Raw genomic sequence first — 20,891 nt, forward strand, 5'->3', positions numbered from 1 at the left:
TAGTCCAAGGGCCCGCTAGTTAACCTACATAGTCCAAGTGCCCAATGAGGAACCTAAATAGTCCAAGTGCCCGATAGGGAATCTTCATATTCCAAGTGCCCGTTAGGGAACCCAGATTGTCCAAGTGCCCATAGGGAACCTATATAGTCCAAGTTCCCTCTAGGGAAGCTACATATTCATAGTGCCCGCTAGTTAACCTAGATCGTCCAAGGGTCCGCTAGTAAACCTACATAGTCCAAGTTCCCGTTAGGTAACCTAGATAGGCCAAGTGCCCGCTAGTTAACCTACATAGTACAATGGCCCGCTAGTTGACCTAGATAGTCCAAGTGCCCGCTAGTTAACCTAGATAGTCAAAGTGCCCGCTAGTTAACCTAAGTACTACAAATGTCCGATAGGGATCCTACATAGTCCAAGTGCCCGCTAGGTAACCTAGATATTCCAAGTTCCGGTTTGCTAACCTAGATAGTCCAAGTGCCCGCTAGGTAACCTACGTAGTCCAAAAGCCCATTCGTTAAACTAGATAGTCCAAGTGGCTGCTAGGTAACCTATACTGTCCAAGTGCCCGCTAGGTTACTTACATAGTCCAAGTGCACTTTCGTTAACTTAGATAGTCCAAGTCGCGGTAGGTAACCAACATAGTCCAAGGGCCACTAGGTAACCTATAAGTCCAAGTGCCCGCTAGTTAGCCTATAGTCCAAGTGCCCTCTAGGTAACCTACATATTCCAAGTTTCCGCTAGGTAACCTAGATAGTCCAAGTGCCCGTTACCTAACCTAGATAGTCCAAGTGCCCGTTAGGTTACCTACATAGTCCACGTGCCCGTTCGTTAACCTAGATAGTCCAATTGCCCGCTAGGTAAACTACATAGTCCAAGGGCGGGCTAGGTAACCTTTAGATTCCAAGTGCCCACTTGGTAATCTAGATAGTCCAGGTGCCCGTTAGGTAACCTAGATAGTCCAAGTGCCCGCTAGTTAACCTACATAGTCCAAGTGCCCGCTAGGTTACCTGCATAGTCCAAGTGCCCGTTAGGTAACCTAGATAGTACAAGTGCCCGCTAGGTAACCTACATAGTCCAAGTGCCCGCTAGGTAACCTAGATAGTCCAAGTACCCGTTAGCTAACCTAGATAGTCCAAGTGCCCGCTAGGTAACCTCCATAGTCCAAGTGCCCGCTAGGTAACCTCCATCGTCCAAGTGCCCGTTCATTAACCTAGATAGTCCAAGTTCCTGTTAGCTAACCTACATAGTCCAAGTGCCCGTTCGTTAACCTAGATAGTTCAAGTGCCCTCTAGGTAACCTAGACAGTCCAAGTGCCCGTTTGCTAACCTAGATTGTCAAAGGGCCCGCTAGTTAACCTACATAGTCCAAGGGCCCGCTAGTTAACCTAGATAGTCCAAGTGCCCGCTAGTTAACCTATATTGTCCAAGTCCCTGATGGGGAACCTACGTAGTCCAAGTATCCGCTAGGGAACCTACATAGTCCAAATGCCCGCTAGTAACGTACATAGTCCAAGTGTCCGTTAGGTAACCTAGATAGTCCAAATGCCCGCTAGGGAACCCACATAGCCCAAGTGCCCATTAGAGAACTTACATAATCAAAGCCCTGCTAGGGAACCTACATAGTCCAAGTGCCCGCTAGGGAACCTAGATAGTCCAAGTACCCGTTAGCTAACCTAGATAGTCCAAGTGCCCGCTAGGTAACCTCCATAGTCCAAGTGCCCGCTAGGTAACCACCATAGTCCAAGTGCCCGTTCGTTAACCTATATAGTCCAAGTTCCTGTTAGCTAACCTACATAGTCCAAGTGTCCGTTCGTTAACCTAGATAGTTCAAGTGCCCGCTAAGTAACCTAGACAGTCCAAGTGCCTGCTAGGTAACCTACATAGTCTAAGTGCCCGCTAGGGACCTACATAGTCCAAGTGCCCGCTAGGTAACCTTCATAGTCCAAGTGCCCGTTAGTTAACCTAGATAGTCAAAGTGCCTGCTAGGTAACCTAGATAGTCCAAATGCCTGCCAGGGTACCCACATAGTCCAACTGCCCGATAGGGAACCAACATAGTCCAAGTGCCCGCTAAGGAACCGACATAGTCCAAGTGACCGCTAGGGAACCTACATAGTCCAAATGCCCGTTAGGGTAACCACAGAGTCCAACTGCCCGATAGGGAACCTACATAGTCCAAGTGCCTGCTAGGTAACCTAGATAGTCCAAGTACCCGTTAGCTAACCTAGATAGTCCATGTGCCCGCTAGGTAACCTCCATAGTCCAAGTGCCCGCTAGGTAACCTCCATAGTCCAAGTGCCCGTTCATTAACCTAGATAGTCCAAGTTCCTGTTAGCTAACCTACATAGTCCAAGTGCCCGTTCGTTAACCTAGATAGTTCAAGTGCCCTCTAGGTAACCTAGACAGTCCAAGTGCCTGCTAGGTAACCTACATAGTCCAAGTGCCCGTTTGCTAACCTAGATCGTCAAAGGGCCCGCTAGTTAACCTACATAGTCCAAGGGCCCGCTAGTTAACCTAGATAGTCCAAGTGCCCGCTAGTTAACCTACATTGTCCAAGTCCCTGATGGGGAACCTACATAGTCCAAGTATCCGCTAGGTAACCTACATAGTCCAAATGCCCGCTAGTAACGTACATAGTCCAAGTGCCCGTTAGGTAACCTAGATAGTCCAAATGCCCGCTAGGGAACCCACATAGCCCAAGTGCCCATTAGAGAACTTACATAATCAAAGCCCTGCTAGGGAACCTACATAGTCCAAGTGCCCGCTAGGGAACCTAGATAGTCCAAGTACCCGTTAGCTAACCTAGATAGTCCAAGTGCCCGCTAGGTAACCTCCATAGTCCAAGTGCCCGCTAGGTAACCTCCATAGTCCAATTGCCCGTTCGTTAACGTATATAGTCCAAGTTCCTGTTGGCTAACCTACATAGTCCAAGTGTCCGTTCGTTAACCTAGATAGTTCAAGTGCCCGCTAGGTAACCTAGACAGTCCAAGTGCCTGCTAGGTAACCTACATAGTCTAAGTGCCCGCTAGGGATCTACATAGTCCAAGTGCCCGCTAGGTAACCTACATAGTCCAAGTGCCCGTTAGTTAACCTAGATAGTCAAAGTGCCTGCTAGGTAACCTAGATAGTCCAAATGCCTGCTAGGGTACCCACATAGTCCAACTGCCCGATAGGGAACCAACATAGTCCAAGTGCCCGCTAAGTGACCGACATAGTCCAAGTGACCGCTAGGGAACCTACATAGTCCAAATGCCCGTTAGGGTACCCACAGAGTCCAACTGCCCGATAGGGAACCAACATAGTCCAAGTGCCCGCTAAGGGACCTACATAGTCCAAGTGCCCGTTAGGGAACCTACATATTCCAAGTGCCCTCTAGGGAACCTGCATCGTCCAAGTGCCTGCCAGTTAACATAGAGAGTCTAAGTTCCCGCTAGTTAACCTAGATAGTCCAAGTGCCTGCTAGTTAACCTAGATCGTCCAAGTGCCCGCTAGTTAACCTACATAGTCCAAGGTCCGTTAGTTATCCTAGATAGTCCAAGTGCCCTCTAGATAACCTAGATCGTCCAAGTGCCCGCTAGTTAATCTACATAGTCCAAGTGCCCGCTAGGGGACGTACATAGTCCAAGTGCCCGCTGGACAACCTAGATAGTCCAAGTGCCCGCTAGTTAACCTACATAGTCCAAGTGCCCGCTGAGAACCTACATAGTCCAAGTGTGCGAAAGGGAACCTACGTATTCCAAGTGCCCGTTAGGGCACCTAGATAGTCCAAGTAACCATAGGGAACCTATATAGTCCAAGTGCCCTCTATGGAACCTTCATAGTCAAAGTGCCCGCTAGGGAACCTGCATTGTACAAGTGCCCGCTAGTTAACCTAGATAGTCCAAGTGCCCGCTAGGTAACCTAGATAGTCGAAGGGCCCGCTAGTTAACCTACATAGTCCAAGTGCCCGATAGGGAACCTACATAGTCCAAGTGCCCAATGAGGAACCTACATAATCCAAGTGCCCGATAGGGAATCTTCATATTCCAAGTGCCCGTTAGGGAACCCAGATAGTCCAAGTGCCCATAGGGAACTTATATGGTCCAAGTGCCCTCTAGGGAAGCTACATATTCATAGTGCCCGCTAGGGAACCTGCATTGTCCAAGTGCCCGCTAGTTAACCAAGATTGTCCAAGTGTCCGCTAGTAAACCTACATAGTCCAAGTTCCCGTTAGGTAACCTAGATAGGCCAAGTGCCCGCAAAGTAACCTAGATAGTCCAAGTGCCCGCTAGGTAACCTACATAGTCCAAGTGCCCGTTAGTTAACCTAGATAGTCAAAGTGCCTGCTAGGTAACCTAGATAGTCCAAATGCCTGCTAGGGTACCCACATAGTCCAACTGCCCGATAGGGAACCAACATAGTCCAAGTGCCCGCTAAGGGACCGACATAGTCCAAGTGACCGCTAGGGAACCTACATAGTCCAAATGCCCGTTAGGGTACCCACAGAGTCCAACTGCCCGATAGGGAACCTACATAGTCCAAGTGCCCGCTAGGTAACCTAGATAGTCCAAGTACCCGTTAGCTAACCTAGATAGTCCAAGTGCCTGCTAGGTAACCTCCATAGTCCAAGTGCCCGCTAGGTAACCTCCATAGTCCAAGTGCCCGTTCATTAACCTAGATAGTCCAAGTTCCTGTTAGCTAACCTACATAGTCCAAGTGCCCGTTCGTTAACCTAGATAGTTCAAGTGCCCTCTAGGTAACCTAGACAATCCAAGTGCCTGCTAGGTAACCTACATAGTCCAAGTGCCCGTTTGCTAACCTAGATCGTCAAAGGGCCCGCTAGTTTACCTACATAGTCCAAGGGCCCGCTAGTTAACCTAGATAGTCCAAGTGCCCGCTAGTTAACCTACATTGTCCAAGTCCCTGATGGGGAACCTACATAGTCCAAGTATCCGCTAGGTAACCTACATAGTCCAAATGCCCGCTAGTAACGTACATAGTCCAAGTGTCCGTTAGGTAACCTAGATAGTCCAAATGCCCGCTAGGGAACCCACATAGCCCAAGTGCCCATTAGAGAACTTACATAATCAAAGCCCTGCTAGGAAACCTACATAGTCCAAGTGCCCGCTAGGGAACCAACATAGTCCAAGTGCCCGCTAAGGGTCTACATAGTCCAAGTGCCCGTTAGGGAACCTACATAGTCCAAGTGCCCTCTAGGGAACCTGCATCGTCCAAGTGCCCGCCAGGTAACATAGAGAGTCTAAGTTCCCGCTAGTTAACCTAGATAGTCAAAGTGCCTGCTAGTTAACCTAGATCGTCCAAGTGCCCGCTAGTTAACCTACATAGTCCAAGGTCCGTTAGTTAACCTAGATAGTCCAAGTGCCCTCTAGATAACCTAGATCGTCCAAGTGCCCGCTAGTTAACCTACATAGTCCAAGTGCCCGCTAGGGGACGTACATAGTCCAAGTGCCTGCTGGACAACCTAGATAGTCGAAGTGCCCGCTAGTTAACCTACATAGTCCAAGTGCCCGCTGAGGAACCTACATAGTCCAAGTGCCCGATAGGGAATCTTCATATTCCAAGTGCCCGTTAGGGAACCCAGATAGTCCAAGTGCCCATAGGGAACTTATATGGTCCAAGTGCCCTCTAGGGAAGCTACATATTCATAGTGCCCGCTAGGGAACCTGCATTGTCCAAGTGCCCGCTAGTTAACCAAGATTGTCCAAGTGTCCGCTAGTAAACCTACATAGTCCAAGTTCCCGTTAGGTAACCTAGATAGGCCAAGTGCCCGCAAAGTAACCTACATAGTCCAAGTGCACGCTAGGTAACCTAGATATTCCAAGTTCCGGTTTACTAACCTAGATAGTCCAAGTGCCCGCTAGGTAACCTACATAGTCCAAGTGCCCATTCGTTAAACTAGATAGTCCAAGTGCCCGCTAGGTAACCTATACTGTCCAAGTGCCCGCTAGGTTACCTACATAGTCCAAGTGCACGTTCGTTAACTTAGATAGTCCAAGTTGCGCTAGGTAACATACATAGACCAAGGGCCCGCTAGGTAACCTATATAGTCCAAGTGCCCGCTAGTTAAACTATAGTCCAAGTGCCCGCTAGGTAACCTACATATTCCAAGTTCCCGCTAGGTAACCTAGATAGTCCAAGTGCCCGTTACCTAACCTAGATATTCCAAGTGCCCATTAGGTTACCTACATAGTCCACGTCCCTGTTCGTTAACCTAGATAGTCCAAGTGCCCGCTAAGTAACCTACATAGTCCAAGTGCCCGCTAATTAACCTACATAGTCCAAGTGCCCGTTAGGTAACCTAGACAGTCCAAGTGCCCGCTAGGTAACCTCCATAGTCCAAGTGCCTGCTAATTAACCTATATAGTCCAAGTGCCCGCTAGGGAACCTGCATCGTCCAAGTGCCCGCTAGTTAATCTAGATAGTCCAAGGGTCCGCTAGTAAACCTACATAGTCCAAGTTCCCGTTAGGTAACCTAGATAGGCCAAGTGCCCGCTAGTTAACCTACATAGTACAATGGCCCGCTAGTTGACCTAGATAGTCCAAGTGCCCGCTAGTTAACCTAGATAGTCAAAGTGCCCGCTAGTTAACCTAAGTAGTACAAATGTCCAATAGGGATCCTACATAATCCAAGTGCCCGCTAGGTAACCTAGATATTCCAAGTTCCGGTTTGCTAACCTAGATAGTCCAAGTGCCCGCTAGGTAACCTATACTGTCCAAGTGCCCGCTAGGTTACTTACATAGTCCAAGTGCACGTTCGTTAACTTAGATAGTCCAAGTCGCAGTAGGTAACCAACATAGTCTAAGGGCCGCTAGGTAACCTATATAGTCCAAGTGCCCGCTAGTTAACCTATAGTCCATGTGCCCTCTAGGTAACTTAAACAGTCCAAGTGCCCGCTAGGTTACCTGCATAGTCCAAGTGCCCGTTAGGTAACCTAGATAGTCCAAGTGCCCGCTGGGTAACCTCCATAGTCCAAGTGCCCGCTAGGTAACATCCATAGTCCAAGTGCCCGTTCGTTAACCTAGATAGTCCAAGTTCCTGTTAGCTAACCTACATAGTCCAAGTGCCCTTTCGTTAACCTAGATAGTTCAAGTGCCCGCTAGGTAACCTAGACAGTCCAAGTGCCTGATAGGTAACCTACATAGTCCAAGTGCCCGTTTGCTAACCTAGATCGTCAAAGGGCCCGCTAGTTAACCTACATAGTCCAAGGGCCCGCTAGTTAACCTAGATAGTCCAAGTGCCCGCTAGTTAACCTACATTGTCCAAGTCCCTGATGGGGAACCTACATAGTCCAAGTATCCGCTAGGTAACCTACATAGTCCAAATGCCCACTAGTAACGTACGTAGTCCAAATGCCCGTTAGGTAACCTAGATACTCCAAATGCCCGCTAGGGAACCTACATAGCCCATGTGCCCGCTAGGTAACCTACATAGTCCAAATGCCCGCTAGAAACCTACATAGTCCAAGTGCAAGAAGGGAACCTACATAATCCAAGTGCCCGCTAGGGAACCTACATAGTCCAAATGCCCGTTAGGTAACCTAGATAGTCCAAATGCCCGCTAGGGTACCCAAATAGTCTAAGTGCCCGCGAGGTAACCTACATAGTCCAAGTGCCGATTCATTAACCTAGATTTTCCAAGTGCCCTCTAGGTAACCTAGACTGTCCAAGTGTCCGCTTGTTACCTACATAGTCCACGTGCCCGTTCGTTAACCTAGATAGTACAAGAGCCCGCTACTTAACCTACATAGTGCAAGGGCCCGCTAGTTAACCTAGATAGTCCAAGTGCCCGCTAGTTAACCTACATTGTCCAAGTCCCTGATGGGGAACCTACATAGTCCAAGTATCCGCTAGGTAACCTACATAGTCCAAATGCCCGCTAATAACGTCCATAGTCCAAGTGCCCGTTAGGTAACCTAGATAGTCCAAATGCCCGCTAGGGAACCCACATAGTCCAAGTGCCCGTTAGAGAACTTACATAGTCAAAGCCCTGCTAGGGAACCTACATAGTCCAAGTGCCCGTTAGGTAACCTAGATAGGCCAAGTGCCCGCAAAGTAACCTACATAGTCCAAGTGCCCGCTAGGTAACCTAGATATTCCAAGTTCCGGTTTACTAACCTAGATAGTCCAAGTGCCCGCTAGGTAACCTACATAGTCCAAGTGCCCATTCGTTAAACTAGATAGTCCAAGTGCCCGCTAGGTAACCTATACTGTCCAAGTGCCCGCTAGGTTACCTACATAGTCCAAGTGCACGTTCGTTAACTTAGATAGTCCAAGTTGCGCTAGGTAACATACATAGACCAAGGGCCCGCTAGGTAACCTATATAGTCCAAGTGCCCGCTAGTTAAACTATAGTCCAAGTGCCCGCTAGGTAACCTACATATTCCAAGTTCCCGCTAGGTAACCTAGATAGTCCAAGTGCCCGTTACCTAACCTAGATATTCCAAGTGCCCATTAGGTTACCTACATAGTCCACGTCCCTGTTCGTTAACCTAGATAGTCCAAGTGCCCGCTAAGTAACCTACATAGTCCAAGTGCCCGCTAATTAACCTACATAGTCCAAGTGCCCGTTAGGTAACCTAGACAGTCCAAGTGCCCGATAGGTAACCTCCATAGTCCAAGTGCCTGCTAATTAACCTATATAGTCCAAGTGCCCGCTAGGGAACCTGCATCGTCCAAGTGCCCGCTAGTTAATCTAGATAGTCCAAGGGTCCGCTAGTAAACCTACATAGTCCAAGTTCCCGTTAGGTAACCTAGATAGGCCAAGTGCCCGCTAGTTAACCTACATAGTACAATGGCCCGCTAGTTGACCTAGATAGTCCAAGTGCCCGCTAGTTAACCTACATAGTCCAAGTGCCCGCTGAGGAACCTACATAGTCCAAGTGTCCGAAAGGGAACCTACGTATTCCAAGTGCCCATTAGGGCACCTAGATAGTCCAAGTGCCCATAGGGAACCTATATAGTCCAAGTGCCCTCTAGGGAACTTACATAGTCAAAGTGCCCGCTAGGGTACCTGCATTGTACAAGTGCCCTCTAGTTAACCTAGATAGTCCAAGTGCCCGCTAGGTAACCTAGATAGTCCAAGGGCCTGCTAGTTAACCTACATAGTCCAACGGCCCTCTAGTTAACCTAGATAGTCCAAGTGCCCGCTGGAGGACGTACATAGTCCAAGTGCCCGCTAGGTAACCTAGATAGTCTACGGGCCCGCTAGTTAACCTACATAGTACAACTGCCCGATAGGGAACCTACATAGTCCAAGTGCCCGCTAAGGGACGAACATAGTCCAAGTGCCCGCTAGGGAACCTGCATAGTCCAAGTGCCCGATAGGTAACCTAGATAGTCCAAGTGCCCGCTAGTAAACCTACATAGTCCAAGTGCCCACTGAGGAAACTGCATAGTCCAAGTGTCCGAAAGGGAACCTACGTATTCCAAGTGCCCATTAGGGCACCTAGATAGTCCAAGTGCCCATAGGGAACCTATATCGTCCAAGTGCCCTCTAGGGAACCTACATAGTCAAAGTGCCCGCTAGGGAACCTGCATTGTACAAGTGCCCTCTAGTTAACCTTGATAGTCCAAGTGCCCGCTAGGTAACCTAGATAGTCCAAGGGCCCGCTAGTTAACCTACAAAGTCCAAGTGCCCGATAGGGAACCTACATAGTCCAAGTGCCCAATGAGGAACCTACATAGTCCAAGTGCCCGATAGGGAATCTTCATATTCCAAGTGCCCGTTAGGGAACCCAGATAGTCCAAGTGCCCATAGGGAACCTACATAGTCCAAGTGCCCTCTAGGGAAGCTACATATTCATAGTGCCCGCTAGGGAACCTGCATTGTCCAAGTGCCCGCTAGTTAACCTAGATCGTCCAAGTGTCCGCTAGTAAACCTACATAGTCCAAGTTCCCGTTACGTAACCTAGATAGGCCAAGTGCCCACTAGTTAACCTACATAGTACAATGGCCCGCTAGTTGACCTAGATAGTTCAAGTGCCCGCTAGTTAACCTAGATAGTGAAAGTGCCCGCTAGTTAACCTAAGTAGTACAAATGTCCGATAGGGATCCTACATAGTCCATGTGCCCGCTAGGTAACCTAGATATTCCAAGTTCCGGTTTGCTAACCTAGATAGTCCAAGTGCCCGCTAGGTAACCTACATAGTCCAAGTGCCCATTCGTTAACCTAGATAGTCCTAGTGCCCGCTAGGTAACCTATACTGTCCAAGTGCCTGCTAGGTTACCTACATAGTCCAAGTGCACGTTCGTTAACTTAGATAGTCCAAGTCGCGCTAGGTAACCTACATAGTCCAAGGGCCACTAGGTAACCTATAGTCCAAGTGCCCTCTAGGTAACCTACATATTCCAAGTTCCCGCTAGGTAACCTAGATAGTCAAAGTGCCCGTTACCTAACCTAGATAGTCCAAGTGCCCGTGAGGTTACCTACATAGTCCACGTGCCCGTTCGTTAACCTAGATAGTACAATTGCCCGCTAGGTAACCTACATAGTCCAATAGCTGGCAGGTAACTTAGACATTTCAAGTGCCCGCTAGGTTACCTGCATAGTCCAAGTGCCCGTAAGGTAACCTAGATAGTCCAAGTGCCCGCTAGGTAACCTCCATAGTCCAAGTGCCCGCTAGGTAACCTAGATAGTCCAAGTACCCAATAATTTACCTATATAGTCCAAGTGCCCGCTAGGGAAACTGCATCGTTCAAGTGCCCGCTAGTTAATCTAGATAGTCCAAGTGCCCGCTAGTTAACCTAGATAGTCCAAGTGCCCGCTACTTAACCTAGATCGTCCAAGTGCCCGCTAGTTAACCTACATAGTCCAAGGTCCGCTAGTTAACCTAGATATTCCAAGTGCCCGCTAGTTAACCTACATAGTCAAAGGACCCTCTAGTTAACCTAGATAGTCCAAGTGCCCGCTAGGGGACATACATAGTCCAAGTGCCCACTATGTAACCTAGATAGTCTAAGGGCCCGCTAGATAACCTACATAGTACAACTGCCCGATAGGGAACCTACATAGTCCAAGGGCCCGCTAAGGGACGAACATAGTCCAAGTGCCCGCTAGGGAACCTACAAAATCCAAGTGCCCGCTAGGTAACCTAGATAGTCCAAGTGCCCGCTAGTTAACCTACATAGTCCAAGTGCCCGCTGAGGAACCTACATAGTCCAAGTGTCCGAAAGGGAACCTACGTATTCCAAGTGCCCGTTAGGGCACCTAGATAGTCCAAGTAACCATAGGGAACCTATATAGTCCAAGTGCCCTCCAGGGAAGCTACATAGTCAAAGTGCCCGCTAGGGAACCTGCATTGTACAAGTGCCCGCTAGTTAACCTAGATAGTCCAAGTGCCCGCTAGGTAACCTAGATAGTCGAAGGGCCCGCTAGTTAACCTACATAGTCCAAGTGCCCGATAGGGAACCTACATTGTCCAAGTGCCCAATGAGGAACCTACATAGTCCAAGTGCCCGAGAGGGAATCTTCATATTCCAAGTGCCCGTTAGGGAACCCAGATAGTCCAAGTGCCCATAGGGAACCTATATGGTCCAAGTGCCCTCTAGGGAAGCTACATATTCATAGTGCCCGCTAGGGAACCTGCATTGTCCAAGTGCCCGCTAGTTAACCTAGATCGTCCAAGTTCCCGTTAGGTAACCTAGATAGGCCAAGTGCCCGCAAGTTAACCTACATAGTCCAAGTGCCCGCTAGGTAACCTAGATATTCCAAGTTCCGGTTTATTAATCTAGATAGTCCAAGTGCCCTCTAGGTAACCTACATAGTCCAAGTGCCCATTCGTTAACCTAGATAGTCCAAGTGCCCGCTAGGTAACCTATACTGTCCAAGTGCCCGCTAGGTTACCTATATAGTCCATGTGCACGTTCTTTAACTTAGATAGTCCAAGTCGCGTTAGGTAACCTATATAGTCCAAGTGCCCGCTAGTTAAACTATAGTCCAAGTGCCCGCTAGGTAACCTACATATTCCAAGTTCCCGCTAGGTAACCAAGATTGTCCAAGTGCCCGTTACTTAACCTAGATAGTCCAAGTGCCCGTTAGGTTACCTACATAGTCCAAGTGCCCGCTAATTAACCTACATAGTCCAAGTGCCTGTTAGGTAACCTAGACAGTCCAAGTGCCCGGTAGTTAACCTCCATAGTCCAAGTGCCCGCTAATTAACCTATATAGTCCAAGTGCCCGCTAGGGAACCTGCATCATCCAAGTGCCCGCTAGTTAATCTAGATAGTCCAAGTGCCCGCTAGTTAAGCTAGATAGTCCAAGTGGCCGCTAGTTAACCTAGATCGTCCAAGTGCCCGCTAGTTAACCTAGATCGCCCAAGTGCCCGCTAGTTAACCTACATAGTCCAAGGTCCGCTAGTTAACCTAGATATTTCAAGTGCCCGCTAGTTAACCTACATAGTCCAAGGGCCCTCTAGTTAACCTAGATAGTCCAAGTGCCCACTAGGGGAAGTACATAGTCCAAGTGCACGCTAGGTAACCTAGATAGTCTAAGGGCCCGCTAGTTAACCTACATAGTCCAACTGCCCGATAGGGAACCTACATAGTTCAAGCGCTCGCTAAGGGACGAACATAGTCCAAGTGCCCGCTAGGGAATCTACATAGTCCAAGTGCCCGCTAGGTAACCTAGATAGTCCAAGTGCCCGCTAGTTAACCTACATAGTCCAAGTGCCCGCTGAGGAACCTACATAGTCCAAGTGTCCGAAAGGGAACCTACGTATTCCAAGTGCCCATTAGGGCACCTAGATAGTCCAAGTGCCCATAGGGAACCTATATAGTCCAAGTGCCCTCTAGGGAACTTACATAGTCAAAGTGCCCGCTAGGGTACCTGCATTGTACAAGTGCCCTCTAGTTAACCTAGATAGTCCAAGTGCCCGCTAGGTAACCTAGATAGTCCAAGGGTCTGCTAGTTAACCTACATAGTCCAACGGCCCTCTAGTTAACCTAGATAGTCCAAGTGCCCGCTGGAGGACGTACATAGTCCAAGTGCCCGCTAGGTAACCTAGATAGTCTACGGGCCCGCTAGTTAACCTACATAGTCCAACTGCCCGATAGGGAACCTACATAGTCCAAGTGCCCGCTAAGGGACGAACATAGTCCAAGTGCCCGCTAGGGAACCTGCATAGTCCAAGTGCCCCATAGGTAACCTAGATAGTCCAAGTGCCCGCTAGTAAACCTACATAGTCCAAGTGCCCACTGAGGAACCTGCATAGTCCAAGTGTCCGAAAGGGAACCTACGTATTCCAAGTGCCCATTAGGGCACCTAGATAGTCCAAGTGCCCATAGGGAACATATATCGTCCAAGTGCCCTCTAGGGAACCTACATAGTCAAAGTGCCCGCTAGGGAACCTGCATTGTACAAGTGCCCTCTAGTTAACCTACATAGTCCAAGTGCCCGCTAGGTAACCTAGATAGTCCAAGGGCCCGCTAGTTAACCTACAAAGTCCAAGTGCCCAATGAGGAACCTACATAGTCCAAGTGCCCGATAGGGAATCTTCATATTCCAAGTGCCCGTTAGGGAACCCAGATAGTCCAAGTGCCCATAGGGAACCTACATAATCCAAGTCCCCTCTAGGGAAGCTACATATTCATAGTGCCCGCTAGGGAACCTGCATTGTCCAAGTGCCCGCTAGTTAACCTAGATCGTCCAAGTGTCCGCTAGTAAACCTACATAGTCCAAGTTCCCGTTAGGTAACCTAGATAGGCCAAGTGCCCGCTAGTTAACCTACATAGTACAATGGCCCGCTAGTTGACCTAGATAGTTTAAGTGCCCGCTAGTTAACCTAGATAGTCAAAGTGCCCGCTAGTTAACCTAAGTAGTACAAATGTCCAATAGGGATCCTACATAGTCCAAGTGCCCGCTAGGTAACCTAGATATTCCAAGTTCCGGTTTGCTAACCTAGATAGTCCAAGTGCCCGCTAGGTAACCTACATAGTCCAAGTGCCCATTCGTTAACCTAGATAGTCCAAGTGCCCGCTAGGTAACCTATACTGTCCAAGTGCCTGCTAGGTTACCTACATAGTCCAAGTGCACGTTCGTTAACTTAGATAGTCCAAGTCGCGCTAGGTAACCTACATAGTCCAAGGGCCACTAGGTAACCTATAGTCCAAGTGCCCTCTAGGGATCCTACATATTCCAAGTTCCCGCTAGGTAACCTAGATAGTCAAAGTGCCCGTTACCTAACCTAGATAGTTCAAGTGCCCGTGAGGTTACCTACATAGTCCACGTGCCCGTTCGTTAACCTAGATAATATAATTGCCCGCTAGGTAACCTACATAGTCCATGAGCCGGCAGGTAACTTAGACAGTTCAAGTGCCCGCTAGGTTACCTGCATAGTCCAAGTGCCCGTTAGGTAACCTAGATAGTCCAAGTGCCCGCTAGGTAACCTACATAGTCCAAGTGCCCACTAGGTAACCTAGATAGTCCAAGTACCCGTTAGCTAACCTAGATAGTCCAAGTGCCCGCTAGGTAACCTCCATAGTCCAATTGCCTTCTAGGTAACCTCCATAGTCCAAGTGCCCAATAATTTACCTATATAGTCCAAGTGCCCGCTAGGGAAACTGCATCGTTCAAGTGCCCGCTAGTTAATCTAGATAGTCCAAGTGCCCGCTAGTTAACCTAGATAGTCCAAGTGCCCGCTACTTAACCTAGATCGTCCAAGTGCCCGCTAGTTAACCTACATAGTCCAAGGTCCGCTAGTTAACCTAGATATTCCAAGTGCCCCTTAGTTAACCTACATAGTCAAAGGGCCCTCTAGTTAACCTAGATAGTCCAAGTGCCCGCTAGGGGACATACATACTCCAATTGCCCGCTATGTAACCTAGATAGTCTAAGGGCCCGCTAGATAACCTACATAGTACAACTGCCCGATAGGGAACCTACATGGTCCAAGTGCCCGCTAAGGGACGAACATAGTCCAAGTGCCCTCTAGGGAACCTACAAAATCCAAGTGCCCGCTAGGTAACCTAGATAGTCCAAGTGCCCGCTAGTTAACCTACATAGTCCAAGTGCCCGCTGAGGAACCTACATAGTCCAAGTGTCCGAAAGGGAACCTACATATTCCAAGTGCCCTTTGGGGCACCTAGATAGTCCAAGTGCCCATAGGGAACATATATCGTCCAAGTGCCCTCTAGGGAACCTACATAGTCAAAGTGCCCGCGAGGGAACCTGCATTGTACAAGTGCCCTCTAGTTAACCTAGATAGTCCAAGTGCCCGCTAGTTAACCTAGATAGTCCAAGGGCCCGCTAGTTAACCTACAAAGTCCAAGTGCCCGATAGGGAACCTACATAGTCCAAGTGCCCAATGAGGAACCTACATAGTCCAAGTGCCCGATAGGGAATCTTCATATTCCAAGTGCCCGTTAGGGAACCCAGATAGTCCAAGTGCCCATAGGGAACCTACATAGTCCAAGTGCCCTCTAGGGAAGCTACATATTCATAGTGCCCGCTAGGGAACCTGCATTGTCCAAGTGCCCGCTAGTTAACCTAGATCGTCCAAGTGTCCGCTAGTAAACCTACATAGTCCAAGTTCCCGTTAGGTAACCTAGATAGGCCAAGTGCCCGCTAGTTAACCTACATAGTACAATGGCCCGCTAGTTGACATAGATAGTCCAAGTGCCCGCTAGTTAACCTAGATAGTCAAAGTGCCCGCTAGTTAACCTAAGTAGTACAAATGTCCAATAGGGATCCTACATAGTCCAAGTGCCCGCTAGGTAACCTAGATATTCCAAGTTCCGGTTTGCTAACCTAGATAGTCCAAGTGCCCGCTAGATAACCTACATAGTCCAAGTGACCCATTCGTTAACCTAGATAGTCCAAGTGCCCGCTAGGTAACCTATACTGTCCAAGTGCCCGCTAGGTTACTTACATAGTCCAAGTGCACGTTCGTTAACTTAGATAGTCCAAGTCGCGGTAGGTAACCAACATAGTCCAAGGGCCGCTAGGTAACCTAGATATTCCAAGTGCCCGCTAGTTAACCTACATAGTCCAAGGGCCCTCTAGTTAACCTAGATAGTCCAATTGACCGCTAGAAGACGTACATAGTCCAAGTGCCCGCTAGGTAACCTAGATAGTCTAAGGGCCCGCTAGTTAACCTACATAGCCCAACTGCCCGATAGGGAACCTACATAGTCCAAGTGCCCGCTAAGGGACGAACATAGTCCAAGTGCCCGCTAGGGAACCTGCATAGTCCAAGTGCCCGCTAGGTAACCTAGATAGTCCAAGTGCCCGCTAGTTAACCTACATAGTCCAAGTGCCCGATGAGGAACCTACATAGTCCAAGTGTCCGAAAGGGAACCTACGTATTCCAAGTGCCCATTAGGGCACCTAGATAGTCCAAGTGCCCTCTAGGGAACCTACATAGTCAAAGTGCCCGCTAGGGAACCTGCATTGTACAAGTGCCCTCTAGTTAACCTAGATAGTCCAAGTGCCCGCTAGGTAACCTAGATAGTCCAAGGGCCCGCTAGTTAACCTACATAGTCCAAGTGCCCGATAGGGAACCTACATAGTCCAAGTGCCCAATGAGGAACCTACATAGTCCAAGTGCCCGATAGGGAATCTTCATATTCCAAGTGCCCGTTAGGGAACCCAGATATTCCAAGTGCCCGCTAGGTAACCTCCATAGTCCAAGTGCCCGCTAGGTAACCTCCATAGTCCAAGTGCCCGTTCGTTAACCTAGATAGTCCAAGTTCCTGTTAGCTAACCTACATAGTCCAAGTGCCCGTTCGTTAACCTAGATAATTCAAGTGCCCGCTAGGTAACCTAGACAGTCCAAGTGCCTGCTAGGTAACCTACATAGTCCAAGTGCCCGTTTGCTAACCAAGATCGTCAAAGGGCCCGGTAGTTAACCTACATAGTCCAAGGGCCCGCTAGTTAACCTAGATAGTCCAAGTGCCCGCTAGTTAACCTACATTGTCCAAGTCCCTGATGGGGAACCTACGTAGTCCAAGTATCCGCTAGGGAACCTACATAGTCCAAATGCCCGCTAGTAACGTACATAGTCCAAGTGCCCGTTAGGTAACCTAGATAGTCCAAATGCCCGCTAGGGATCCCACATAGCCCAAGTGCCCATTAGAGAACTTACATAATCAAAGCCCTGCTAGGGAACCTACATAGTCCAAGTGCCCGTTAGCTAACCTAGATAGTCCAAGTGCCCGCTAGGTAACCTCCATAGTCCAAGTGCCCGCTAGGTAACCTCCATAGTCCAAGTGCCCGTTCGTTAACCTAGATAGTCCAAGAAAGATTTGGGTCCATATCTCTTCAGGGTGTAAATTTTAGGTAGCTAGCATAGGGACTAGGTTGTCCATGATACATGCTCAGAGGGCCAAGCTAGCCACCCAGGAAAGAGTGGCACACTGAGCGTGCTCAGAGGTCCAGGTTTCCAGTCAGGAAGGCCAGGTACACCTGGGTGGGTGCTGCACCCACATTGACCCACCTAGGCCAAGTAAATTCAATTCAGCCACTGGGGTCCACCAGGGTTGCCTACCATGCCTCCCTATCTCTCCTAAAACACAATTGGATCACAAACCTGGCTTTGGCGTGAATTCTTTCTCATGCAGAGCCAAGGACCAAGGTATATCTGTCCACAGAGAGAAAAACCTAGGAAAGCTCTTTGGAGGCAGCAGCACTGCACATGAGTGGCTATTGGATACTGTTTAGATGCATGGCTTTCTATTTGGAACTTTTTTTTGTCTCACCTGAATGGAAAGGAAGAGGTAATACTTCTGGATCACACAGTATCCATGTCCACAAATGAGCTGCTCATTCCACAGTCCTGGCAGTGCCTTTTGAAAACCCTCTGCTTTAGAATGTCACTCCTTGAAGATGGCAGTGGGAGTGGCTGGGGCCAAGTATGCTGCCTCTTACTCCCAGTTGCAGGTTTCTGGATGCTGATTGTATCTCTTACAGCATCAATTAGTGGGCTTGTTGTCTGCCTCAGGCTTTGTTCACAGAGATCCTCCAGCTAGGTGGTGGTGTGTGCGCATAAGCAGAGGCTTCCTGCCAATCCCCCATGAGTAGTAGAGCTCCCATGGTGTGGACTCCATGAAAGCCGTGCTCCAGCCAGCAGGATTACAAAGGAGGGTGGGCCCGGCAGGACAGGAGGGCCATTGCCCCTATGGAATGACCTCAGAACCCCGCCTCCCTCCCTGTCCAGCTCCTGGGACTATGGGCCCTAAGCTTCATGCCTGACTCAGGAATAGACACAGGGTGAGGCAACTCCAGGAGGTGATTTTGCTGATCTAATCCAGCCTGAGATCATCCTTGCATGTGCCCTCTGTCCAGACCTTTTTTTAAATTGTTCATGCAACACTAACCACAATGCATATATACATCGGTTGTGTAAAGCACATTTGTACATTCATTGCCCTCATTATTCTCAAAATATCCACTCTCCACCCCACCCAAGCCCCTGGCCTCAGCTCCTCATTTTTCCCCCTCCATTCGAGCTACCCTTGATAATTTACTAATTATTTTCTCATATCTTGCACTGTCTGATGTTCCTTCACCCACTTTTCTGTTGAGGTTAAATGTAGATCCCTGTATACGGTTTCCGTTTTCCAACCTACCCTCCCTCCACCCTTCCCGAGTCTGCACTCATAACACTGGTCCTCAAGGGCTCATCCACCCTGGATTCCCCATGTTTCCTGTTCCTATCTGTCCAAGTGTACATTCTCTAGTCTAGCCTGATTTGTAAATTAGAATTGGGATCATGATAGTGGGAGATAGGAAACATGTAGGAACTAGGGGAAAGCTGTGTTTCATCGTTATTATCTGGTACCTGTCTTGGTTTATCTCCTCCCTGACACCCTTCTGTTAGGGATGTCCAGAGGACTGTAAATGGGCTTTGTGTCTGTACCCAGCACTCCCTGCTCATTCGCAATGATAAGATTTTTTTTGTTCTGATGATGCCTGCTACCAAATCTTTTCAAAACCTCATGATCGCACAAGCTGGTGTGCTTCTTCCATGTGGGCTTTGTTTCTTCTGAGCTAGATGGGCGCTTGTTTTCCTTTAAGCCTTTAAGACCTCACATGCTATATATTTGATAGCTGGGCACCATTAGCTTTCTTCACCACATTTGCTTATGTACCTGCTTTGTGTTCAGTGATCGTGTAGGGAAGGTGAGCATCCTAGAATGCCAATTCAATAGAACAGTATTTTTGCAACGAGGGAGTCCTTGAGCGGAGGCCCAATGTCCATCTGCTACCTTAATACAAAACCTATAAATATAGGGACATAGATCTATTTCCCCATGCTCATATATTTAAATATGTACATGCCTTTTTTTAAACCTCTATAATTGACCCTTGCTTCCTAGCTTGCTTTTCTATTCCCTTTGATTTGCCTCTTGGGCCCACTGCCATGCTCACTTTTCATTTGTGCTTCAGTAATTCAGTAATTCCTCTTGGTTCCATTGGTTCCATTTCCCTTGATCACTCCCTACCAGGCCTCCTACATCCCCGTCACCACTGATTTGCATCACCTGTTCTTCCCTTTTCTCTGGGTTTCTTAACACTACTACCTTTCCCCACACCTCCCTCTCTCCCATGTCTCCCCAGAAGTGTTGGTCCTGTTTTCTCTCCTCCAGATTGTTCATCCAGCCTATCTTATTTAGACAGACCTGTAGATGTAATAACATACACAAAACAAAACAGAGCAAAACCAAGCACTAAAAGCAACAAAACAACCAAAATCCAATGACAATGAAAGAAAACAACTCAACAAGAAAGAAGTGGCTCATCGTTAGTTCAAGGTCGGTTTGTTGGCCTTTAAGAGTGTTTTCCAGTCCAGTCTGTTGGTGTACCAAGTACTGGCCCCAAAGTCATCCTTTGGCATTCCCTGGAGACCTTGGTGCTTCGTTTTCTTTCTCTTCTGCTGTACCCCCTTAGTGTTATGCCTCGGTGTGGCAGGATTAGTTCGGGCGCATTTCCCACACTGAGTCTTCAGTGTTGTCCCCTCTAAGGCTATGGGTCTTTGAGGGGTGTCTTGTCTCATCGTGGGGCTGGCCATGTGGTCTTCTATGTGGACTGGATTCTCTGAGTGGGAACATCATCCTCAAGTCCTGGTGTGCCAGGATGTGCTCCACATTCCCCTCCTCCCCCTTCATCTGCTCCATGTGCTCCGATCAGATATGTCCCTCTCTCAGAGCTGCAGATTCACTGCCATCCTCTGAAATAAAATATTTGGCATGGGAAGGGGAGTTGGGTGGGAGGATCTGCTCAGATCATTTGATGGTTCAGGATAGATTGACTGTTCGGCTGGGGACAGGTATGTGGGGCTTAGGGCTCTGGCTCCCAACACTGGTTGTGAATATGTCTTTGTTGTTAACCAGTTGTGTGCCTGTGGGTCAACACCTGTGTCTTTTTGAGTGAGTTTTCTCATCTGCAGAGTAAAGGTAATCCATTATCCAGACTCCCATGTCACCAATTGATTGAGAGGCACTAACCAGAGCCTGATTGAAATAGTGTGTACCTGTCAGCCGTGTTCTAAAAACACCTTAAAAGTCTTAAAAACACTATAAATGCCTTAAAAACCCTAAAACGTCTAAAATACATCTAAAATGCTAAGACCACCCCTAAAGACTCTCTAAAACATCTTAAGACCATTAAATACATGGTAAAAGGCTTTCTAAAACACCCTAATGCGCCATAAGTCTAATTTTTTTTATCCTGTGAAATCACCCTTTATTGAAATAGTACACAAAGGCTACTCCATGATGTGGGTGGTACCTTTGTTTGAAAACCAATCTATTTGAAAACGAAAGGTCAACAATTTCTCAGAAGCAAAAATGAAGAGGAGGAGGAAGGGAAACATACTGCAAAGGGAACAAACGAGGTGCAATCTGGAAGAAGGTCGACACAGTGTAACTAATGTCAGTGGACAATTTGTGTGAGAAGTGTAAA

This window comes from Tenrec ecaudatus, assembly GCF_050624435.1.
Source record: "Tenrec ecaudatus isolate mTenEca1 chromosome 4 unlocalized genomic scaffold, mTenEca1.hap1 SUPER_4_unloc_2, whole genome shotgun sequence".
In the NCBI taxonomy this organism is placed as follows: domain Eukaryota; kingdom Metazoa; phylum Chordata; class Mammalia; order Afrosoricida; family Tenrecidae; genus Tenrec; species Tenrec ecaudatus.